The 8,942-nt window shown below is 45.6% G+C and overlaps 1 long non-coding RNA gene across 1 annotated transcript; it reads left to right on the forward strand.

Moving 5' to 3' along the window:
- The first annotated feature begins 1,839 nt into the window (after positions 1–1,839).
- Positions 1,840–3,907, forward strand: LOC130147160 (uncharacterized). Its single transcript, XR_008821144.1, has 3 exons — positions 1,840–1,923; positions 2,502–2,628; positions 3,728–3,907. It is a non-coding gene; the product is annotated as an uncharacterized LOC130147160 (long non-coding RNA).
- The last annotated feature ends 5,035 nt before the right edge of the window (positions 3,908–8,942 follow it).

The following is an 8,942-nucleotide window of genomic DNA, read 5'->3' on the forward strand; positions in this document are numbered from 1 at the left end:
ACAAGGACCGTGAGCTGCCTTTCTTATTTTAACATGAAACTGTAAGGAAGAATTAGTAATATCCTTGTTTTTACCCAGAAATGCTTTTCATCCAGAGGTCATGGACAGTAGGGCTTAATGGATCAATTCTGGTTTGGGAGCCAAGAGGTGTGGGTTCTACCTCTCAGTGTAAGTTTTTGGGAGAACTGTTGGGAGCAGAGACTGATGCTTGCTATGGCTTTCGTCACTCCTTGCAGTTGCCTTTGCAGATGCATCATAAGAACACTTACCCACTGTCCCTTTTGTGTCTGGTTTGCGAAAAAATACATTCTGTCTCATTGCTGCCCATGTGCAGCTTTCAGCCAGATTTGGCAAGGTGGAAGAGAACTCAAAGATACGGACTTCCAGCTTTTTTTTTTATTATTATTATTTGCGGAAATAAGCAGTAGCTAGGACATGAGATCTAATTGCTTCTTCACACCAAGTTGCAGCAAAAGTGCAGATCTTAGAAAAGCTGCCCCCCACAAACTCCCCCCAGAGGAGGCAAAGTGCTGGGTGACTGGGGTGGCGTTGTTACTGTCAGGGTGCAGAGCTGCTTGATCCTGGGGAGCCTTGGTACAGAAATCCCTGGGACACCCAGTTACTGCACAGGTCATCTGGATAGGTTTTCTGACTCCCTCATCTCCTGTCTGCTTGGAATGGGACTGTAATAAACTACCTTACTCTGCACCAGTAAATAAGATCTCCTACGGAGTCATCAGCTATGGGTGGTGTGAACTGGTGTAACCATGAGGTGAACAAACCTTAGTCTGTTACTGGAAGATCTGCCAGGTTCAGCAGGAGAAAGTTGGCTTTGACGCCTCCTCAGTACGGTTAGAAGGCAGCTAATAACTCCTTTCCCCAGTGACGTAGAGCTGATAAAAACTAGAGCTGGCCCAGCCCTGTGAAAGCCATGGCCTGGTCTTCCCGGGCTCCTCAGCCTCCCTAGGCTTAGACAGGGAGGACAGACACGCAGTTTGGTGGACAAACTGAAAAATAAGGCAGAGGGCAGGATCTCCCTTTTAAGGGATGGCAAATGAGGAGAGATTTAGCCCCAGATTTTGGCTTTGTTCAACTGGCAATATATTATCTCCAAGTAATCTCATCAACCAAAAACATCAAGTTGTTTAAAATGGCTGCTTCAAAAGAGTCGGGGGTTTGTAAGCTTCAGAGTTTTTATTGACAGATTTGAGAGTTTTAATTTTGACAATTTTTTTTTCAATTTAAAAAAAAAAAAGGAGAGAGGGTTGTTTTTTCTCTAGTGCCAAAAGAAAGTTATATTTTAGGGACAGAGGAAAACTTCCCTTTTATCGGTAATTGAAAAAATTGAATAAAAAAAATCTGCCAAAAAAAAAATCGACATATTTGAGGGTTTTAATACATTTTTCTGTGAATTTACTGTTTTCTGTAAAACCAGATGAATTACCCAGCCCTCTCATGGTCAGATGGGACCAGGGGTGCTGCAGCAGAGGGGTGAGAGGTGCCTCACAGAAGTGAGTGGCTGGAAGCAGACAGGACTGACTGCCAGTTCCCTCCGAGCACCGTGCATGGTGCCACAGGGTGTTAGAAATGCTGCTGTCATCCGGAGGATGTTTCATGCTGCTGCAGAACAGAAAAAAAAAAAATCTTCTAGGAACTCAAGTCTGAATATCATAATGAATCCACATATTTCTTGGGTTTTTTCCGTTATCTCCTTGTGCTGCCTCACAGTATTATCTCTCCCCCACCCCGCAGGGTGGTTGCGGCTGTTCCCAGTGCATGAGCAAGGGAGTATCAGACACTTCCTTGTAAGGAGCGCACACTGGCCTTACCTGCTGCTGCTTTGCCTTGCAGGAAGTGTGACTCCTACTGATTCTGCTGCTTATCTCATGTGGGAGGAAGAAAATGTCTTTATCCAGCAGTGAGGTAGGAGTGACCACTTTTAGGTAGAGATGGGGCTTTTCAATGGAAGGCAGGGCTTTTGTGCTGCTGTTTGCCATGATGTGCAAAGCCCTCCCATCAGAGATGGGATCCTCTTGTGCTAGGCTTGCAAAGTTAGAAAGAGATTTTTCTAAGTCACAAAAATGTTAAAATAGATAAGAAGAAAGCTGGGAAAGCTGCAGAGACTCATTGACTGTTCTGTGTCCTTTTGGTGGGCTAGTGGCACACAGGCCCAGTGAAGTCAGTTCAGCGTGCACAAAACAAGTCAAGTAAGTGTCCAGTGCTCCTTCAGCTCAAAATACCTCATTTTGGCACACCTTTGGAATGCACTTAGCAGACGCAGCCAGAGAAGATGGCTGAGCTCATCATTGCTGCAGTGTTTTTTTATTCTGTTAGTTTTCTACCAGTTCAGTGAACTGAATTGGCTCATGGAAGCATCTCCAGAGCCAGAAACATCAGTGTACAGAGTAATAGTGGAATCAAGACCAGCCCTTCTGACAGCTGTTAGATTAAGCCAGCCATTCTGGTTTACTCACTCCTGGTGCCTCTTCTTCCCTTCATAGGTGGGTCCCTGGAATCCCTGGATTTCCACAATTTGCAATGATCCTCCTTGGTAGAGACCATGCTTTCAAGCACAATCCGTGCAACACTGTCAGTGCTGAAACTGTCTGTGTAAAAGCACACAAACAGGTGGGTAACTCACAGCTGGAGAGGGATTCCTGAAATGAAAGAGAGGAAGACAAGGAGTGTCTAGTGTGTTAATGAGGGCTGTTCACGGAAGCTGGCCCTGCATTGAGAACTAATGAAGATGTAACTTACAGTCCTTTGTGGGTTTAGTTTCCATCATAGATGAGTAGTGGGCTTCAGCTTCAATTTTTTAATCCAGTTGGTGCTCTCCTGGGGTTGAGATTGCAGCACCTCCTCAGCACAGTACCTGAGGCAACTCTCAAATTGGTTGCCAGACTCCTGCAGTTCTCCCTAGAGCTAGAGTTTCACCTCCTGTTCTTCAGGCTAACTGCATGAGGTGAATTGAAATTGCAGGGTTCCCTTGCACACATGTTTTCTTCTTTATGATGTTTCATGATATCTCCCTGCTTTCAGGCAGGCTGTTAAGGCTGATACAGCATGAAATATTGGAGGGGGAAGGCTTTCTAAAGTAGTTAAGGATTAGGAAGTGATAGGTGGAGTGCCTGGGGAGCTTGTGGTGTCTGTCCCTGGAAGCTTTTAGGAAGAGGATGGTTATACACTTCAGTCATGCTACACAACAGTGGGGCCTGTTTTAAGATGGGATGTGAATCGCTTGTATTTGTACCATTCCTTCATCTCTGCTTTGCAAACAGTGCTTGCTAAGATAATCAGTGATGACAAAGGCTGCATGGAATATTGCAAGTGTGTGAATAACCACCTAAGAAGTATTTGGAAATATCTGCTCTTGGTATTCTGGGTTTGAGATTCCAAACAAGAGCTCCAAATAAGTAAGCAAGAAGATGACACATGTTCTCTTAGCTGTGGGCACACTTTGCTGAATGGGTGTGGGCAGCAAACCTGTGCAGAAGCTGTTAGTAATCCTCATGGGCTCTGATGTGGTCACGCTGAACCAGAGGCTTTTTGTTATATGTGAATGTAATGACTTTACTTTCTAATATTTGGCTGGCTTTAGAAACCATCTTCCTTTTTTCCCTTCTTGTTTTCTTTCATAAAGCCAACATTTCTCATTGTTTTGGGGTGTTTTAGCGACTAGAGAGGAATGCTGGATTCTCAGAAGCACACAAGCTGTTTTGCTTTTCAGTAGTGTCCCTCCCCCACATATGGACAGAGGAGACCTGGGTGGAAAGAATCAGTCATGAAGCTAAGGAGAGCCACAGGCATGACAGAAAGCCTCTGAAACAGGATGGAGTGGCAGAAAGGCTGCATTTTCTCAAGGGATCTGTGCATTGCATGAAATGAGATGATCCTGCCACCTTTTCTGCAGCAGGTAATTGCATGTCTTGTGCGTGCTGTGCTTGTTCTTTGTGACCCAGAACGTGTTTCTCTTCCCAGCCTTTAGCTCTTTCTTTGCTCTGAGTCTTTTGATTTGTTCTTTCTCATTCTTTTCTACTCTTTGTGCATGAAGCACAGGCCAGAGGTGCCTGCTACCCCTTTGACATCTTCTCAGCATGACTGACGGTAGCCAGGCTTTGAAACAGAAGCAGCTGCAACATGGGGCCTCCCCAGCAGGTCTCCTGTCCTGCTTCCGTTCCATCTCCATGCACACATCCGGAGGAGCCAGTCTGCTTGCAATGCCATGGCTGCAGCTTCAGCCAGCCAGAAGTCATCGGCAGGTTGCCTCCTGTGACACTGAGTCACAGAGGAGAGGAAGGTCTTGATTCACTGTCTCATGGGAAATGCTCTGGCTCCAGGCTTCCCTTAGCATTTCCTTGCTTAGACACCAGTTCAGCAAAGCATTTGAATAGAGTTCATTGAGTTGCTGTCTACAGCTCGCTGCCCCCCCCCCCCCCCAACATGACAGAAAATGTCCTTGTGGCACTGATGGTTGTTTCCTGAAGAAGTGTCAACTGTATGAAGTGGAGGTGGTTGCTTTGATATTCCCTATTCATGGCAAATACTAAAAATACTTGTTAAAAATCATGACTCCGGTGTCAGAAATTTTTTTTTCCTTTTCAGTTTTTGCAAACTCTGTTACTTCAGTAGTGGGGAAATAAATACACATGCATGATGGAGAGAGGGTTCTTTTTTCTCCACTGCCAAAAGAAAGTTACAATTTAGGGACAGAGGAAAACTTCCCGTTCCTTTCATCGGTAATTGAAACTTCAGAAGAACTATCTATCTTTTATTTTTGCTACCATTGTGGAGGAGATTTTCCACTTAGCCACTTTCTTGGAGGTGCTGGCCGGCTTTGCCTTGGGTTTGGTCCAAAAGCGTCTCTGATCTGCAAAACTGTCCTGGAAACATCACTAGAATAGTGTTTCCTGTGAGATTTATGCTTCCTGCTGGGCTGACAATGCAGCCAGATTCAGTGGCTTTTCCCTTGTGGTGAGGGGGACATAGTGTGGCTGCATGGTAAATGAAGTCTCAGGCTCCTGGGCAGAGGATGAATCTGTGAAGACCATGTTCTACTTAAATACTTCAGGTTTTCACACTTGAGGGTTTTACTAGTAGGTATTGTTTAAGTTCTTCATGGATGGAAGGCAGCCTTTAGTTTTCTCAACCTTACGGAACAAATTTAGTGTTTGGAGCATTGTGCTGGGACCCCAGAGAACTATTTTGGAAAAACTAAGAATATAATATCAGCCATCTGGCCATGGCTAGGCAATATTGCTTCACTCCTTTATTCCTTCTTTAATGTGGTGTTGGCTCACTTATGGCAGGTAGTATGGCTGGAGGTACACTGGCAGTGTTGCTCAGATGTCAGGTGTTCTGATGGCCTTAGGGGCCACTGGGTGCCTGTCTCAGACATACAGGGAAAGGACAGTTGGGTTCAGACTTTTTTTTTGTTTTAATTTCCTCCCTTCCCAACCAAAAAGCTGGAGCCCTATAGCTCCAGTTGCTCAGGACTAGACTCAGAGAATCTGTTCATTTTACATTTTTGCACCAACCGCCATTTGAATGTAATGGTTCTGTGTCATTCAAGGTGATGTTGAGTCCGTAAAGCCTCTTTCTAAATCCCTGGTGCCTCCTGTCTCTCTTTCTGAGATCTGCTGTGTTGCAGACCTTGCTTTTATGGAATCTGCCAGGCTGGAAGGTGCAGCCTGCTGTTCAGATCACATTTACAGAGGGCTCATGCTAGACTTAAGCCCATATTATGTTTATTCCTCTGTGATGCTTCTATTTGTCTTGTACTTTGTCTGGGAATTCAGATTGTGTGTCTTGGCGGGGCTTTGTTGTGTATGTTTAATCCCAGCTTCTTTGCTCTCCTCTCCTGCAGGGACTTGCTAGGGAACAGGAAGTAAATGGAGTGTCTTGTAGAGACAACTTGTAGGGGGAGCTGACTGCCAGCCAAAAACCCCATCCAGCTACAAAAGCAGCTGTTTCAGCCCAAAGAATTTGTAAGCAGAATTATTTTCTTAGCACCTCGTCATGCTTCCTGCAGGAGCTTGGGCTGTCAGACAGGTTTTCTGTCCTGGTAGGCTAGGAAACACAGGGTGCTTATTTAGATAAACTGGTGAATACTGCTTGGTGATCTCATGGCTGAGGGGGCTGCACATGGGTTAGGGGGGAGAAAAAGTCTCAAGGCATGAAAAGAGGAACACGTGGGCCAAATCAATGCTAAAACTTTGGAGTCAGGTTTCAGCCTTTTTCCTGTGCCTGCTAATTCCAAGCCCCAACTAGAGCAGGTTTGCTAACTTCTGCAGCTGAATCTGGAAGATGTGTGTGTGCATGCCTCAGGCACAGTAGAAAGCAGGAATTTTCCTAGGCTGTGACGCACAGTCTACCTGGAGGACTGGCTTTGTCCTGGCTCTGGGGGAGGGGTTCCAGCTATCCAAGCATTGGTCCTGTCTGGAACCTCTTCTACATTGAGAAGTACCTGGAGTTAAAAGAAGAGTGTCATTTGGGAGTGACTAACTGGCACATGAAAGGAGAGAGACATGCTCCCTGTATCTGACATACAGGTCCCACTGTCAGTTCTCTTACGGAAAAAATCCTCCAGATCTTGACAACAGACATAAGGGAAACAGATTTGTTTGATCTAACAACACAGTTAAATGTAGTGGGCTGGTTCCCCTTTGCTCTTCGTTTCCCCACTGGCCCAGAGTGGGGAAATTCCTAATCTCAACACTCAGGCATGCCCCCTTTGCCAAGCCTCATCTTGCCAACATGGTTTGTGTCGAGGCTGTGACTGGGAGAGCAAAACCTGGCAGCTATTTTTCTAAGACTGCAGCAATCCTTTGCCTGTGTCCAAGGGTCTGCTGTGGAGCTGCTGTTTCAAGGTGCTGGTATGGAGCTGCAGGGGCCTTCTGGGCAGGTCCTGGCCAGAGCTGTCTGCCCTACCTTGCCCCAGGCACTCATGCCCTCATGGAAGGAATGAGTGAACCACGCAGAAAGTGGTTCTGACACAGTTTACAGCTCAGCATGTTAAGATAATGCCAAGTGGTGCTGCTTGGCTGCACCAGCTGCTTCCTTCACTGTGTCGTTACTGTGTGGGGTGACATGCCTGTTCGTGATGCTGCTGTTACAAATCTGTTTCCCACTGTGACTGTAAACAGCATTGCTGTCGTGGAGACAGACCGTGGTACCGCAGTTCACAGAGAGATCTGGGTTCTCCTTTTCTGCCTCTTTACGCCCTTGCAAGGCCCATGGGACTCTAACTTACATTCTCAAAATTCTCAATTTACCGTTTGGACCCAGCTGGCTTTGTTGTGCCCTGCACTAGCCTCCAGAAAGCCTGTGTCATGGGACAAGAGACCTTTCAGCTGGAGAAGTCAGCCACAGTTCAAGCTTGGTCCAGATCCTTAGGCAAGGGTTAAATCTGCCTTTTTTTCTCAAACACAGCAGTAAGCAGCACAGGGCAGGGATGGCAGCACAGCTGTGCAGTGCAGAGCTGCTGGGGAGTAAGCATCCTCACCCCTGCCCACATATGTCTCCTCTTGGGGAATGGTTACAAAACTGTTTCTGTGCAACTGTGACGGCACTTGCTGTCTTTTATTGCACTCCCTTATATTCATAACTTTGGTTGATGATTTGGCAGTAATTCAAGAGCAATGGTAAAAGTAGTCAACTGCTACCAGCCTTGCCGATTGGCTGCTTCAGGACACCATTTCAGAAAGCTCCAGAAACAGGGTGCTGGGGGGAAGTTACTTGTCCAGAGCTGAGGCTTAATTGCCATAAGCAACCTTAATTACAAAGCAAATGTTAATTCTAGACTTGATTGTCTGAATTCTGTGGCACCCTTACACATGCAATGGGATGCAATATACTTTTCTTCCTGGCCAAAACTGTTTTAGTATCATTTGCTGTGTCAGCCTAAATGTAGGGGTGAATTTCATTGGGTAAAGTGATGCCTGCATATGGATGAAAAACAGATGATAGCATAATGTGAGCCAGCAGCTAGAAATTAAAGTTAGATAAATGTAAGCTAGAAATAAGGTACATGGTTTCAACAGTGACTATTTAACTGTTGGCACAGATTACCAAGGGATACAGTGGTTCTTCTGTCACTTGAAGCCTCTGAAGAAACCACGTCTTGCTATCTCAGTCAGAAGAAATTTGGGACATCAGGTGAAATTCAAGAATATTTTTATGCAGGAGACCAATATGAACATTCCTGATGCCCTCTTAAAATCTAGAAATCTAAAACCAGTCATTTTAAAGGCACTGAGTACTCTTCAGAATAAATAATGCTATTCTGCCACAATCTCTTGCCCTCTCCTTAACGCTGTTTTCCTAACACATTACTGAGTTGGTGGATGGCAATCAAAACCAGTCGCAAGCTGTGTTCATTAAATGCCTTGGTATGTCTATATAATGTGGATGGTAGTTTATACCCAGATGTGAAACAGAGGTTGATCTATGAAGAGGCTTCATGCTAAGGTGACGGTTTGCTGAGTGTTTCTTTTGGTGGCAGTATGGCAGTATAGTCAGAAGCTTCTTCCACTCCTGCTCCTTTTCTGCTTTCTTGTTTGCTTTTTTTAAATAAAGCTCCCAACACCATCACATGTCAGAATGTGATTTTCTTCTAGCTGCAAAGGCCTTCGTCTTGAGAGCTTTCTTGCTGACTTTCAGCCTTGGCTATTGTCTTAGTGCTATGTGAATTTCTGTCTCCAGACCAACTGGCAATGTAGGAGCTGGGGGATAAGCTGGCTGCTGCTGAAAGAGGCGCCCATAGGGACCTGCTTTACCAGGTGGGAGACAATGGTCATGGCCAGAGATTAACTAGGACTTCAGCCAAGGCCCTGGGCAGTGGTAACCTCACTGCACTCACTGCCTAGGCCAGGGATAACTGTATGAGAGGTGCTGATGTTTCTGAAGGAGGTAAGAGAGAGAGTGATCTAGTGACTGGAAGGTCC

Source organism: Falco biarmicus, chromosome 4, assembly GCF_023638135.1.
Source record: "Falco biarmicus isolate bFalBia1 chromosome 4, bFalBia1.pri, whole genome shotgun sequence".
Lineage (NCBI taxonomy): Eukaryota > Metazoa > Chordata > Aves > Falconiformes > Falconidae > Falco > Falco biarmicus.